General features: G+C 42.6%; 1 long non-coding RNA gene across 1 annotated transcript in view; it reads left to right on the top strand.

Annotated features, from left to right (window-relative positions):
• LOC132576191 (uncharacterized) overlaps positions 1 to 11,845 on the top strand; it is a 210,999-nt gene extending 199,154 nt beyond the window's left edge. The window contains exon 3 of the long non-coding RNA XR_009555742.1: positions 11,836 to 11,845. This is a non-coding gene — a long non-coding RNA (uncharacterized LOC132576191). The remainder of the gene's footprint in view (positions 1 to 11,835) is intronic.
• Positions 11,846 to 16,115: the final 4,270 nt, after the last annotated feature.

The following is a 16,115-nucleotide window of genomic DNA, read 5'->3' as shown; positions in this document are numbered from 1 at the left end:
CTTCCCTTTCAGGAAGCCCTGGACCCTCAAAGTGTTCCCCCAAAGAAATAGCACTGCTCCATTCTGATACAAGAGAACTTCTACTAGTAGGTTTGGCCACAGAAAACTGCAGCAGCAACCACTTGGCTCAAACTGCATTGTAAGGGTAGCCCAATGCAAAGTGAGCTGACTTTGATACTGATGAGTTAAACATAGTTACTTTTTTTCTGTGGATGGTCCAGGTTATTTCTAGGTCATATGAAATATTTCCAGTTTTCAAAACCTGAACTCCTTAGTTCAGAAACAAAATGAAAATTCTCAGTCAGTAGAAAATGTAACTTTCTAGAATTCTTGATCATGTTGAAAATGTATATACAAATATTAATGCTGCATACAGAATTCAGAGTTCTCTCTTTATTGTGAAATTGAACTTCTTAAAATTAATTATCAGAAAACTAAGGTTATGGCCTTTGGGAAAAACACAAGGGCTAGGGACTGGGAGATTCAAGGACACCAGCTGGAACAAGTATCTAGTTTCAAATACCTGGGTGTAGTGGTACAGGCTTCTGGTTCCAACACAATCCATAACAGCAGTGCCTCTGATGTAGGAGAGAAATCAGCAAATAGTATCCTGCAATTTTATCGGACTCAGGGGGATTACAATGTTCCAGCTGCACTTTGCCTGTTTAAAGCTAAGGTAACTCTCAGCCCAGCTAATTTATGGAACATTTCTGGGGTCTTCAGCTTCTTCCCTGTCTCTACTCGAAAGAGTCCAATTCAAATTTTTCAGAACATTAATCCAAGTACCCAAGTGTGTATCAAACTCCTGGGTCCGCTTGGAAACAGGAATGAGTAGAGGCTAGAATTTGTGTTCTTTCTATATATAAATGGATCACTGGTAACATAAATCCTAAAGGGCTGTTCCCTTTTATCTTCCATGACCAATTTCAATGCAATTGGCTCCAAACAGCCATTAGGAAGTTGGGGTTTCTCACCCAAGCCCTTCTAAACCTTGGCATAGACCAGGCAAAATCATGTATCAAGCAGAGTGCTAGATATAGAAAGACAAACAGATATTCTCAGTTCCCCAGACTATTTCTCTTCAGCAAACAGTAGGTACATAGTCGCTCCTGCCACCTATACTTTGTTGAATCTCACAACTCTAGAAGGGCCTTTACTTTAGCTAGGAGTATGTCCCTGCCATCAGTGGTAGTAGAGGGGAGATATAAAGGGACTCCTTATGTACTTAGGCTCTGTTCCTGTTCTCAGCCTGAAATAGATTCTCTGGAGCATATATTTTTTAATTGTTCTTTTCATACGGTGAGCCGAAGGGAAATTATCAGCCCGCTGTTGGAAAGGTTCCCTGGCAGATCAAATAAACTTCAGTCAGATAGGAACCACCAAACAGGTGGCTAGGTTTATAAAAAACGCAAAAAGCAAAACAAATAGGCCAAACTGTAAATCTTTTAACAAATTGTAAAATGACTTTTTAAAATGGTTTAAAGGGTTAAATAATAATTTAAATTTTTTTTTATTGTTATAACCCTCAAGTCATCAAATTTTAACATGCAGATTCTTTGTGGGACTTTTATAAGGTACTTTTAAGGTTGTTTTAGATGACTAAAATATTCTGCTCAATGACTGTAACAATAAACTGAATGCGAAAGTGAGATGATAATATATGTTGTTGTTTTTTATTTAAGATACTGCTTTAAACTTCTCACTCTGCTCTAACTTTTCCTGGTCTATTCTGTCTGCTTTTTTATGGTTTTTCCTCTCCCTCTTCTCAGGTATAGAGTTCTTATTGGTGGCAGTCTGTAATGTGCAAGATTTTGCAAGCATTTTGCTGCTTATGAAATGTAGCTCCCCTTTCTGATAATGCACTGGATTTCCTTGCAAATGGGTACAAAGTTATTTTCAAAGGTATGGGTATCAAGGAGAAAAAGAATGACTACTTGGTTACTAAGGCAACCAAGGCAATCAAAGCAATGTCAGTTTGGTGTAGTGGTTAAGTGCGCAGACTCTTATCTGGGAGAACCGGGTTTGATTTCCCACTCCTCCACTTGCACCTGCTGAGATGGCCTTGAGTCAGCCATAGCTTTCATAGAAGCTGTCCTTGAAAGGGCAACTGCTGTAAAAGCACTCTCAGCCCCACCTACCTCACAGGGTGTTTGTTGTGGGGGGGGGGAGAAGGAGAGGAGATTGTGACCACTCTGAGACTCTGAGATTCAGAGTATAGGGCGGGATATAAATCCAAAATCATCTTCTCTCCCCCAGATAAAGTCATGTGTAGGGGCACAATGTGAACTGGAATATTCATTCAGATGCAATTCCAAAGTTCATCCCATTACAATCGGATGACATTAATCTGTACTATACTACTTTCAATGTGTTTCCCTTTTCATATGTTTCATGTGATTAGAGTTGGGCTGAGATTAAAATTTTACTTCACAGTGCTAGTGTCAAGCATGGTAGAATTCCATTGGTAATTGATTGTTTTAGGGTCCTCCATAAAGCTGGCCTGTAAAATATCATGGACGACCAAGGTCTATTAACTCTGTTATTCTTTTCCCCTCCCCCTTCTTACTTTATTGCTTGCAAAGTAGAAGTAGAGAGAAACGAAACTAACTTGAGAAAGAGTAATCAGCACCTTCCTGTACGTTCCTGTTAGGGAGTGTGGCATATCTGGGGAAAGCAAGGACGGAGTCCTGATAACACCATGAGAATGTAGACATTTATGATAGTTTATGTGTGAGAGTGCATCCCTCGCCCCCACCTTTTGGAATTCTTTTGAAGTATGCCTTAAAAGTATTGTATCAATGTATCTTTAGCATCACTCTCAAGAATCTGTTACACTGAAAGTATCGGTCTATCAATAAATGTAGTTTTGTATCTAACCTGTCTCGTCATTGAAACCACATGCTTGACAGCTAGGAGGCAAGTGATTGTAGAGTGGGCAGTGCCAAGAATCATAGAATCATAGTGTCGGAAGGGACCTCCAGGATCATCTAGTCCAACCCCTTAAACAATGCAGGAAATTCACAAATACCTTCTCCCAAATTCACAGGATCCTCATTGCTGTCAGATGGCCATCCAGCCACTATTTAAAAACCTCCAAAGAAGGAGAGCCCACCACCTCCCGAGGAAGCCTGTTCCACTGAAGAACTGGTCAGGACGTTCTTCCTAATGTTGAGCCAGAAACTCTTTTAATTTAATTTCAACTTGTTGGTTCTGGTCCTACCTTCTGAGGCCACAGAAAACAATTATGCACCACCCTGTATATGACAGCCCTTCAAGTACTTGAAGATGGTGATCATATCACCTCTCAGCCGCCTCCTCTCCAGGCTAAACATGCCCAACTCTTTAAACATTTCTCCAGACCCCTTACCATCTTTGTTGCCCTCCTCTAAACCCATTCCAGCTTGTCTATATCCTTCTTAAAATGTGGTGCCCAAAACTTCAGGTGAAGTCTTACCAGAGAAGAGTAAAGTAATACCATCACTTCACGTGATCTGGACACTATACTTCTATTAATACAGCCCAACATTGCATTTGCCTTTTTAGCCACTGCATCCACTGTTGACTCATGTTCAGCATATGGTCCGCTAAGACCCCTAGATTCTTTTCACACATACTACTGCCCAGACAAGTCTCCCCTATCCTATAACCATGCATTGGATTTTTCTTACCTAAATGCAGAACTTTACATTTATCCCTGTTAAAATTCATTTTATTGGTTTCAGCCCAGTTTTCCAGCCTGTCAAGATCATTCTGGATACTATTTCTGTCTTCTATTCTATTTGTGATCCCTCCCAATTTAGTATCATCGGCAAATTTAATAAGTATTCCCTCTATTCCTTCATCCAAATCATTTAAAAGATGTTGAACAAAACATGGGCTTCCATTTTCAGTGGTCGAGAATCCTGGGGTGCTAGGGTTGCTTGAGTACCTGGCGCCCTGGTACAAAGTTCCTGCTAGAACCATCATTAGCAGGACCATTGTGCCATTCATTTTCAGGGCGACCAGACCTGTGGTGAAGGAGCATTTGTCCCGTGTTGCCAAGGGGACTGTTCATTTCACCTCAGATATCTGGAGCTCTCAACATGCGTTCGAGGGGTATGTCTCCCTGACTGCACATTGGTGGCAACCTAGTGAGCTGCAGGGTGGGGGTGGCAGTAGCAGCAGGCAGGGTCAGGGCCACCAGGCTGGCTATTGCTGGGCCTTGCTGCACGCCAAAGCAGTCGACGCGCTGCACACGGCGGACACTCTCAAAGCCATCCTCTTACAGCAGTTAGAGGGCAGGGTAGGCAGCGACATCGCCATGGGCTTAATGGTGACTGATGGTGGCTTCAACATCAATGTGACTGGCCAGTGTTAGGGCCTGAAATGCCTTCCTTGCGTGGCCCACCTTCTCCACCTCATAGTTAAGGATGCATTGGGACAGATGAAAAACCAGGATTGTTGGTATCTAGCTGCAACCCATGAGTACTGACTTCTGCTCCAGAAGTGTCGGCACATCACGGGTCACTTCTCACACAGCAATACGGACTTGTATCTGCTGCATGAGAAACAGACACTGACAGGCGTGCCAGGGCACCGCCTGATCGGTGACATCAGCACATGCTGGAACTCCACCTGTGCCATGCTGGAGTGCATAGTGGAGCAAAGAGCAGCCCTGGATGCCTTTGTCTCTGAGACGAGGGTCTTTTAGGATGAGAACCATCTCACCCAAGAGGATTGGGTTGTCATTTCTCAGACTGTGGAGGTTCTTGCGCCCTTCAAGACCCACACAGAAATGCTCTTATCTGATATGGCGAGCATCGCACTGGTGGTCCCATGGTCCACATGGCCTGTGAGGACCTGGCCTCATTTCTAGTGCCAGCTCAAGGCCGTGCAGACCTTCTTCCAGCGGTGCGTGCCCTGGTTGTTAGGCTGCAGGAAGGGCTTGAGGCCTCATCCATCCCCAAACCAAAAGTGAATGCTGATTTAAAATCTGCAAAGCAATCCAAATTTCCCCAGTCCCCATCCACACATGCGTAATAATACTGAAAGGGCCATTGCAGCCCCCAGCTGTAATTGACAGTACCCACAGGCCCAGCCAGGATAACCCAGTTTTTTTTTTTTTTTATGGGGCAGGACGAAGAAAGAGGGAGGTGCCAGTGATGATAACAGGCAGCCAGCAGCCATACTAATGCTGAGGTCCCTCTAATGGGACAGTGATAGATGGTATGCTGCTGAGCTGAGAGAGAAGGAATGGTTCCCTTCCTCTCACACAATCTGAGGCCCTCCCAGTGATCTTGTGGTGCACCCTGGGTAACGCAAAAGAGCCTGGACCAGCCAACCATCCATCACTCAAGGTAAGACTAAATGCTTCTTGCTTTGTGTCAGATACAGAATGATGTGGAGCTAGGTGTGGTCCACTGCTTCTCTTTTTTGAGAGTTGTGTTGTTTGGGGCAAGGCTAGAGAGCTGGCATCTGTAGATTGCGTGTTCTGTGGCAGGGAAGTTGGCATCTGGGTGAGACACCGAGAACCAGCATGTTTGTTGTGCTTGGCCAGCTCTCCCTGCATTGTTTGGGGCAGGGATGGAGAGCTGGAATCTCTAGATTGCGCATTCTGTGGCAGGGAAGCTGGCATCTGGGTGAGAGACCCAGAACCAGCATGCCTGTTGTGCTCGGCCAGCTCTTCTTGCATTGTTTGGGGCAGGGCTGGAGAGCTGGCATCTGGGTTTGCTGCAGCCAGGTCTGCAGAGCAGACCTTGAGCAGATTGTGCTTTGTGTGGCAGTGATGCTGGCAACTGGTTTTATATTGGTTCCAGGCCAGCAGGGTCCATAGAGTAGATAGATGAATGTAGTGCATTTGGGTCCTATAGAGATTCTCTGGTGTGAAGTTAGGTTTGGCTTTGGGTGCCCCAGAAATTGGACCCCGGTCCAATTCTTTTTGGCCTTGTGAGTTTTGTGTGGGACAGTGCCCTGAAGCTGCACAGCAGTTTGGGGGGCTCTCCTCAAAACCCTCTGCTTCGCAGAGCCACTTTCCCCCACTATAATTAAAGTGGGGGAAGTGGCTCTAATTGGTTTTTTTCTTACCATCTAGAACAGTGTTCCTTTTGGAATGCCCACAGATGGGTGCAATCTTTTTGGGCCAGAGGGGTTGCATGTGGGGGAGTCCTATGAAGCTGCCCTGCAGTTTTGGGGCCTCTCCCTCAAACCCCTCTCTGGCCAGAGTCACTTTTCCCACAGCAATTATAGTGGAGGAAGTGGCTAATTGGGCTTTCCCCAGCATTGGTGGCAATGGGCCTTTTGGGGAGCCCAAAGACAGGGATTCCCTGGCCCAATCTTTTTGGAACTTGGGGGTTTTGTAGGGGAGAGTCCTCTGCAGGTTCCATGCAGTTTTGGTGGCTCTCCCTCAAACCCCCTTCCCCCCAGTAGCCTCTGATTATGCTTTATGGTTCCATCTATCTACTCTATGAACCCTGATTATGGCCCATAGGGTTTAATGGTGGGATAGGGACACCTTTTTTGGGTGCCCTTGGATTGGGACCCCCTGGGCCAATCTTTTTGGGACTAGGGGGGTTTGTAGGGGAGAGTCCTCTGCAAGTCCCCTGCAAATTTGGGGGCTCTCCCTCAAAACCCCTCCCCTCCTGGTGGCTTCCAATATACCCTATTTTGCATTTGATTTCAATGGCCCATAGGGTAAAATGGGGCTGTATATTCAGAAATAGCCATATATCTCCAGTATATACGGCTATTCCGAATACCGGTATTCAGAAATATACGATATTCCAAATATTTTGGCCCCGCATATTTCCGAATCATTCCGAATTTTTATTTTTGCACACCCCTAGTAGGGACCTGAAACGTTATCTGTCAGGATCCTGCTGTATCTTTGGTAATCCTGTAGTAAATTCCAAACTGTCTCTCAACTTTTCCTACTGGTGCCATAATCCATATAACATGGTAATGACCTTGGGACAACAAATTGGGACAAGGGGAGAGGTAGAGAAGGAGGTTTTAGGGAGTATAAGGGGAGAGGGAGAAAGGGCAAGAATAAAGTAGATGAAGAAATAACTGCTCTCTGTCAGCCCAGGGCTTTTTTGGAGCAGGAACACACAGGAACACAGTTCCAGCTAGCTTTGTGCCAGGGGGCGTGGCCTAACATGCAAATGAGTTCCTGTTGGGCTTTTTCTACAAAAAGCCCTGTGTTAAACAATGGTGATGTCAGGGGGTGTGGCCTAATATGCAAATGAGTTTCTGTAGAAAAAGCCCTGTATCCACCTATTTTCACTGCTTATAGTAGAGTGTTCGCATTGTAGGTGGTATATGACGAATTCACTGTAGATAGCATGAGACATTGTCTTAATGTTATAGGATAACTACATCCACATAATCAATTAAAATGTTACTTAGATGATTCTATAAAGACATTCTATAACTGTAAATTGTAGATCTGCATAGCATAACAGAATTTCACACACTAATTACTGTGGTTTATATGTGTGTGAGTGCGTGTGTGTGTAAAGTGCAAGCACCAGTCATTTCTGATTCTGGGGTGACATCGCATCACAACATTTTCATGGCAGACTTTTTAACAGGGTGGTTTGCCATTGCCTTCCCAGTCACCTACACATTCCCCCCAGCAAACTGGGTACTCATTTTACCAACCTCAGAAGGATGTAAGGCTGAGTCAACCTTGAGCCGGCTACCTGAACCCAGCTTCTGCTAGGATCGAACTCAGGTCACATGAGCAGAGAGCTTGGACTGCAGTACTGCAGCTTTACCACTCTGCGCCATCAGGCTCCTACTGTGGTTATAAGCAGCCTTTAAATCTGTTTGATAGTCAAAACCTTGCACAAGGGGACTTATTGCAGAATCAAATCATACACTACTTTTTAATGCCCCTGAAGCACTTCAGAACTATAACAGTAACATCTATGGGCTTCGAAGTGTGTATCTCAGTAAAGTTTGCAAACTATGTCCACACCTCTGTTAATCTTTTTAACCTCATCTTCCATGTGAATCTCAAGGGACTAGCTCCTCATATGTTCAGATTAGAGAAATATTACAACTGTGGTCATGATCCCCTAATACAGAACTATTGGAACCCATCCTTACAAGAAGCATCTGGTGATGGTGCACCCAGTTCTTCTTACAACTGAGCAATTTGCTTAACATTTCTGTACCTTTCTGTACTTCTTGCAAAAGTAGGCAAATAATTAACCCTCTCCTGGGTCTTCCTAAAATTAATTAATTGGGATTTGCAAAGTGAATAATATAGAAATGCAAATTTTATACACATACACAGCACATATACACGCCAAGAGAGAGATACAGCGAACACACTTGAGTGAGCTATAAATAAATATTGGCAGAATGTTATAATGCCCAGGGATCAGCTAAGCACAGTGGGGGAATTTGTTAAAATGCAGCAAATCTATATGCATATAGTTATAACAGCTTGATATAAGCAGCACCTTGCAAACGCTTGGAAGATTTCCCCACGGAAAACAGGTTGTTCTTGTAAATATATTTATGCCTTGGTGAAACAACACAGGATCCTTTTGTTCATATCTGAGAAATTAAAATACATACACATATACATACACATGAAGCTGTCCTATACTGAATCAGACCTTTGGTCTGTTAAAGTCAGTACAGTCTACTCAGGCTAGCAGCAGTTCTCCAGGGTCTCAGGCAGAGAGGTCTTTCACATCACCTACTGACTGGTCCTTTTAATTGGAGATAGAAGAGACTGAACTGGGAGTCTTCTGCATGCAAAACATGATTTACCACTGAAATACAATATTACCTGATTTTGAAACTAAAGTAGCAAAACAAATTTGAAAAATAGATGGAATCTAAAAGAGACAGTCAGGCATGACACTATTGCTATGTCCCTTTAATTTATTTTTAAAAAACAAAAACAAAAAAACAACTAGGCCATCACTTTGAAATTTACCCATGGTAAATTTCTTTAACTTTCTTTCCACATCTTTGAGTTTATGGCTTAGCAGTAATAGAGAAGAGTGAATGACTCGTTCTATTCCCCAGGGATAGGATTGACAGGGAAGGGGGGATGACACTATGCAAAGCACAATGTCACTTATGGCAAATACTCAGAAGTGACATCATGTTGCTGGCATACCACTGAAGTGACATGCTAAGATTCCTAAATCCTAGAGCATCAAATCAACTGCACACCTTCAAAGTGATATCACTTCCAGGTATTTGTTAGTACAGAACCATTTTTAAAATGTTCTTTGCTCCTACTGGCCTGCAATGGGCCAGTGGGCAACAAAGAGTTGGAAAGAACAGGTTCCTTACTCCTTCTCTGTCCTCTCCTGTTTAAGATCCCTCTCTGTGGCTAGAATATAGACTGTATACCATCCATCCAGCTGTACTGTGGGATTAATATAAGGCATCATCTAGTAGATTCCTTGCTGAGTAATGTTGGATTTTAATTGCATTTTATATATTTTATTACATATTGTTGTATAATACATATTGTAACCTGCCCAGAGTCCTGCTTGAAGGAAATGGAGTAGGATAGAAATCAAATAAACTAAACAGTTGACACAATCCAGCCCAAAATAAGGTAAAGTTTAATTTAATCCCATTTACTTCAATGGATTTAAATGTGTCCTGTCCACTGTTCTTGCTGACATAAACTGATCTGTTTCATGTAATTCACAGTGTATTAGATGCAAAGGCTTCCAATTGAAATAATTTACTTGTGAGCAGGTCCACCAAAGATGATAAAAGTGTGCATAAGGAAGTGATTTCCATACTGGGAGGGACGGTGGCTCAGTGGTAGAGCATCTGCTTGGTAAGCAGAAGGTCCCAGGTTCAATCCCTGGCATCTCCAAAAAAAGGGTCCAGGCAAATAGGTGTGAAAAACCTCAGCTTGAGACCCTGGAGAGCTGCTGCCAGTCTGAGAAGACAATACTGACTTTGATGGACCAAGGGTCTGATTCAGTATAAGGCAGCTTCATATGTTCATATATATATGTACTGTGGCCTTACTGAGAAAAAGTTTATACCTGTTTTGAACTAAATTGTCTAGCATTAATCATTGAACACAAAGAATTTGCCACTTCTTGGTGCCTTGTGAGGTTTTTTCTCCCTGTCAGACCTCTTCAGAAATTCATGAACTGCTTATTGAATTTCAACAAGAAGTTCATGAATCACTTAGATGCAGTCCTGATTAAATAATAACAAGACTATTTCCATAGAAATTGGTTCATTATTATGCTTTCAGATGGCAGTTATAGGGAGAAAAGCCACCTTTACTGGGAGAACTCTTTGTAGGGTAAGCCTTCAGGAATTTTGAACAAAGCATTTATGAAAGGGGGACCAGTATGATATCATTTTAAGACTTTAAAAAAAAATTAAAAGTATTCTGTTTTGTGATTTTTCCCCAGTACTACTGTCTAGAACAAAATTGTCTGACATGGCATAGGAAGCAATTTATATATCAAAATCACTATTACTATTTTAACAAAAAATAATATTTTCTGATGTTTGTCTCTGTGGCCATCGTTCACACTTTGGGTATCCCTAACAATCTTTCAGATGACATTTTTCTCTCAATTACTATTGTTAACAAAAGCACTAATTCTTCTAAACATTCTTCAAAACAATAATTCTTCTAAACATGCCCAGCTGTGTGGTGACAAGATTTGGTCAGTGAGGTCAAGAATATTTTTGACTGAAAATTTTAAAGTTTCATTTTCTTTGTTTGTACCCATTTTTAATGGGGCCACATTCACCCTGAACCACATCCTAGCTCAGAACTCCCAAGCTCCCAGAGTTTGTGGGCAGTTTTGGAATTCTGAGACTGTGATGTTCTTCACAAATTTTGGCCGACACATGCTCCAAGAAGAAATGTTTGCAAACTATCTGGTGAACCACCACAAACTTTGATTTTTGATGTAGTTCATGGCATTTTGTGAAGAGCAGAAACCCTGCTTGCTGCTCTTCACAAAACAACAACAACAACAAACAGCTGAGTGGTGAGAATCTCCCAAGGAAGCTTCTATTGCTGCCAAAGAAAGCCCCTATTTAAACCTGTGCATTCTGCTTTTCACAGTTTATACCCTTGCATTCTGTTCTTCACAAGAAACAGCCATTTGGTTTAAATGGCTGGGAGCCATTTAAGTCACTGCTTTCTGCTCCGCACAAAGAATTGCAGGGAGCAGAAGGCAGCAGTTTAAATAGTTCTGAGCTTGGGGCTGGCTGGGTTGGTTGCCTAGTTGAGCTATGGGAGCAGTCTGCCCTTGAAGTTTAGCTGTTTCCAATCTAAACAGCTGAGCCATGGGGGCAATCTGTTCCCATGACTCAGCTGTTTAGAGCCTGAAACAACTGAGCCGCAGAAGTAGGCTGCCCCCACAGTGCTGTTTTGGGTATGAACCCAGTTGAGTTTCTATGTGAGCCCATTGGATTTATAGTTCACTCATGACTCCCAAACTGAACCACATTTTGTGGTTGTTGCCCATCCCTGACCACTATAAAATGGCTGTTGCATGGAACTGAGGTCAATAACAATATCTTTGGAAACTGCATGCTGGACATCCTCTTAAGATGGAAGCAGCTGTTTCCAAATGGTGCTCTCTGCAAACACAAAGGTTATGTCACACAGGTATTTCTGAAGAACTTTCTGCTCCAATAAAGTGGATCAAAGCCAGGATAAGCTTTTGATAAGAAGCAAATAGGCACAACAAAACCCATCATTAGGAGCCATGCTATCCAGGATCATTAGGACATAATAAGAGCCCTATTGGATTAGACCAATAGTCCATCTAGTCCAACATCCTGTCTCATACAGTTCCTCTGGACAGTCAACAACTGGGCATAGACGCTGAGACCTTCTCCTGATGTTGCCTCCTTGCTCTGGAATTCAGAGGATTGCTGCCGCTAAATGTGGATGTTCCCCTCAGTCACAGTAGCCATTATTAGATTTATCTTCCATGAATCTAACTTCCTGTTCTAATGAAGTAGATCAAAGTCAAGATGGGCTTTTAGCTTTGGATAAGAGCCAGTTTGGTGTAGTGGTTAAGTGCGTAGACTCCTATCTGGGAGAACCAGGTCTGATTCCCCACTCCTCCACATGCATCTTCTGATGTGACCTTGGGTCAGCCACAAGTTCTCTCAAAGCTGTTCTGTCAAGAGCAGTTCTGGGAGAACTCTCTCAGCCCCACCTACCTTACAGCACGTCAGTTGTGGGGAGGGGAAGGGAAAGGAGATTTGTAAATTACTCTGAGACTCCTTTGGGTAGTGAAGGGCAGGGCATAAATCCAATCTCTTCTTCTTCTTCTTCTAAGAAGCAAACAGGTATGAGCAGGGGTCGTTTTGTAGAAAAATAGGTGGTGGAACTCATGCAGGATTGTTATGAAGCTGCAGTCAAGCATGGGAGTTTCAAGGAACCAAGCAGTTGTTGAATACAAAGTCTCAGTTTATTGATAATCCATTGTTGAAAGTGATACAGATTTGACCATAGTATGGGGTTTTAAAAATTACATCAAAGAGCATAAGGAAGACAGCTTGGAGACATAACAAGGATGTGTGAACTATTGTAACTATGCAAACTACTATCTTGCGGTTAAAATTTCCCTCGGTCCCATGCATTCTTGTTAGTAAGCAATGAATGGGAACTGTTCAAGGGAGGCACCTCCTTCTCCTCTATCATCAAAGTTACTGCATTCCTACATTTGCTACTCAAAGGTGGGAAAAGGGAAAGGGAGGTGAGAAAGTAAAAGGGGTTCTTAGCTTTGATATGCGGCTATGGGAAAGGAAAGAACGACCAAAGGAAAAGCAATCAGAATTCAATAATGCATAACAGTAACATGCTTGACAGCTGCACCTACTATTCAATGGACAAGGTGGGAAGGAGGAGGTGGAACTGTCAGAAAGGTTCAGGAGCTGCACTCTGTGAGCTCCCACTGAATCCAAGGCCTGGGCACGAGGGATCCCACGATTAGGAGCCATGCTATCTAGGGTTAAACATATGTCCTTCAAACATATGAGACTGCTCAGGATATTGGAGCGGTATTTATTTGTTTGTGTATGTATGTATTTATTTATTATCTTTGATTTCTAACCACCCTCCCCACAAGTAGACTCAGGGTGGGTAACAACAAGTAGAATAAAAGCAATAAAAACATCAAACCATTTAACAATAAAATTAAATATCAATTTAAATATAGATTAAAATATCAGTTGAAATGATCAAGATGGGAATATAAACTATTATTGCACAGAATACCCCACAGCTTGAAAAGGCAGATCAGATAGGATTGCTTCTGCATGATAGTAATGATCCTGTGAGCAAAAAGTGCGGCTGTTTTGAGCAGGGAGTTCAGAAGCCTGCAATATAAAATGCAAGATTTATAGGTACCTGTGGTATTTATTTATTTATCTATTACGTTCAATTTCTTTCCCACCCTCTCCGCAAGTGGACTCAGGGCGGCTAACAATCAATACTATAATACAATTTAAAATGAATAAAATACAATTTAAAACATTTTAAAACATTTTGTGGTGCTATACAACTTTGGTAGGCGGGATCTTCATTTTTGCTGTTAGTGATCATATAATGTTCATAAGTTCTCAGCGATGTGAGGTGGCAGTTCTTTGGTAGAGTTTTTTCAGCTGCCTTCCATGTGCTATGACTTACATGACCTACCACCTGCAAAATGTGCCCGTCCTGCCTGTATTACATTTTTTACTGAGTTGTATTGGTTTTTTGTAGACTATTAATTTATTGTTGTATTTTTACTGTTTTTATGCCTGTAATCCACCCTGAGCCCTTATGAGAAAGGGCGAAATATAAATCCACTAAACAAACAAATAAATAAATAATGAAATTCCTTTCTCTGGTTGTATGGCTCTCATATTTTAAGTTGGGCTTAAAGCCCAACTTAAAAGCCAACATGATCTAGCAGGTTTTTAGCACCAACTACTTTGTTGTTTGTTCTTGCACACAGTTCTTTTAAGATAAGTTATGTTATTTTATTGGTTTATCTTTTTACTAGAAATAAGGCCAATTGTGAAGAAGAATACAGTGGGCTCTCATAACAGGCTCTGGGCAAGTGCCCCCCATCCTTGCTGTCTTTCCACTTATCCAAGTGAAGGCATTCACTCCCCCCCCCCTGCCTCAAGGGGAGCTGATCTCTGCCATCTGGAGAGCAGTTGTAACTCTGAGTGATCTCCACCCCTTACCTGGAAATTGGAAACAATAGTTCCCCAGGAGGAAATGTCTGGTTTGGAGGGTGGAGTGTATGGCATTGTACCTATTTGAGGTCCCACCAATCCTCAAACCCCACCATCTCCAGGCTCCACTCCTCAAATCTCCAGGAATTTCCCAACGTGGAGTTGGCAACCCTAACTCCTTCCCTTTATCTTGGCTTCAGCTTTCCATCTTCTGCCCTTCTTCCTGCAGCCTCTACCTAGGAAAAGCACAGTTTTTCTCCACAGTGTGTGTGTGTGGGGGGGACCAAAGCAGCTCACACCATTCTCCTCTCCTCCCTTTGATCTGCACATCAACCCTGTGAGGTGGGTGAGGCTGAAAGTCTGTGACGGGTCTGAAATCACCCAGTCAGCTTCCACAGCAAGAACCTGCATCTGGCAGACCCTGCTCTGAAGCCCCAACTCCTATGTCCTCAGACTTCACCACAAAACATCCAGGAATTTCTCATCAATCTGGAACTGGCAGTCCTAGTCAGGGATGGCCCCAATGAGTTCTCCCTCAGAGTCTTTAGTGATACCTTTCATAACAACATTCTCTCTCTGATAACATTGTTGGTCTTAAGCACAGGACTTCAATCTCTCTCTCTCTCTTACTTTCCCTCCCTCCCTATCTCCCACTTTGTGTCTGATCTGCTGCCACAGGATGCCATCTCCCCCCCCAATCTCAGGCTGTTTCCCTTTCAGAAGAGGATAGGGAGGAACAATTGAGGGAAGGCTTTCTCTGGCTCTTTCCCTCCTCCTTCCTCTCTCAGCCAGTCAAGGGAAGGCTTTCTTTCTCTCCTCTGTGACGCAGTAGCTCAATCCTTGTCTGTCATGGGGCTAGAGGGTGGGAGTTGCTCTCCATTGTGATTGAGCTCAGTCAATGGGAGGTTAGGTGAATCAGTAACCAGTGTGTCTAGATAATTATATCATAGGGGAGATACCTTTTAAAAAGGCTGCTGCTCTTTCATGGTTCTATGATTTCTGTTGTGCTTTATAGTGTGTTTTAGCTAAATTTAGTTAATGTTATATTATTGTTTTCATTTCTTAGAATTATTTTTATCTAGATATTTATTTCATTATTGTAAGCCACCATGAGTGTTCCTTTTGTAGATATAAATTTCCAAATAAATAACAACACATTCCGATTGTATGGTGAAAGCTGCACAGGTCCTCTTAATGTACTGCCACCATTATATTAAAGCTGAATATATGGAATGTGCAAACTGTTTGTATATCCACAGTTTAGTGTTCCTTACTGACCCACTGACATCTTGCAAATGGACAGTAAGAAGGATTTTGAGGCCTCTTACAATTAACACAAATTAATGCACTAAAATATAACATGTTTCTGATCCATTAGATAAGACCAAGTAGTTCAACACAACTAGGATGTACATGAGCTTCAAAGGTTTTGGACAGAGGCAATTTCACCATGATATGACTACTTTGTTATTGTTCAGTCGCACAGTCGAGTCCGACTCTTTGCGACCCCATTGACAAAGTCACGCCAGGCCCTTCTGTCTTCTACCATCCTCCGAAGTCCGCTCAAATTTGTGTTATATACATCAGTAACACTGTCCAGCCATCTCATCTTTTGCTATCCCCTTCTTCTTTAGCCTTCTGTCTTTTCCAGCATCAGGATCTTCTCCAGGGAGTGCTCCCTTCTCATTTGGTGACCAAAGTATTTGAGCTTCAGCTTCAGTATCTGACCTTCCAGGGAACAGTCAGGGTTGATTTCCCTTAAGACTGACTGATTTGATCTTCTTGCAGTCCAAGGGACTCTCGAGATTCTTCGACAGCACTACAGTTCAAAAGCATCTATTCTTCTACTAATTAGCCCTAAATAACTAACAATAGTAGCTGCACTGACAAAAGTACACAAGCAAAGCTTAGCTTTTTGGCACCAATTGTTTTTA

Source organism: Heteronotia binoei, chromosome 8 (genome assembly GCF_032191835.1).
Source record: "Heteronotia binoei isolate CCM8104 ecotype False Entrance Well chromosome 8, APGP_CSIRO_Hbin_v1, whole genome shotgun sequence".
Lineage (NCBI taxonomy): Eukaryota > Metazoa > Chordata > Lepidosauria > Squamata > Gekkonidae > Heteronotia > Heteronotia binoei.
This window is presented reverse-complemented; position numbering and strand designations above follow the sequence as displayed.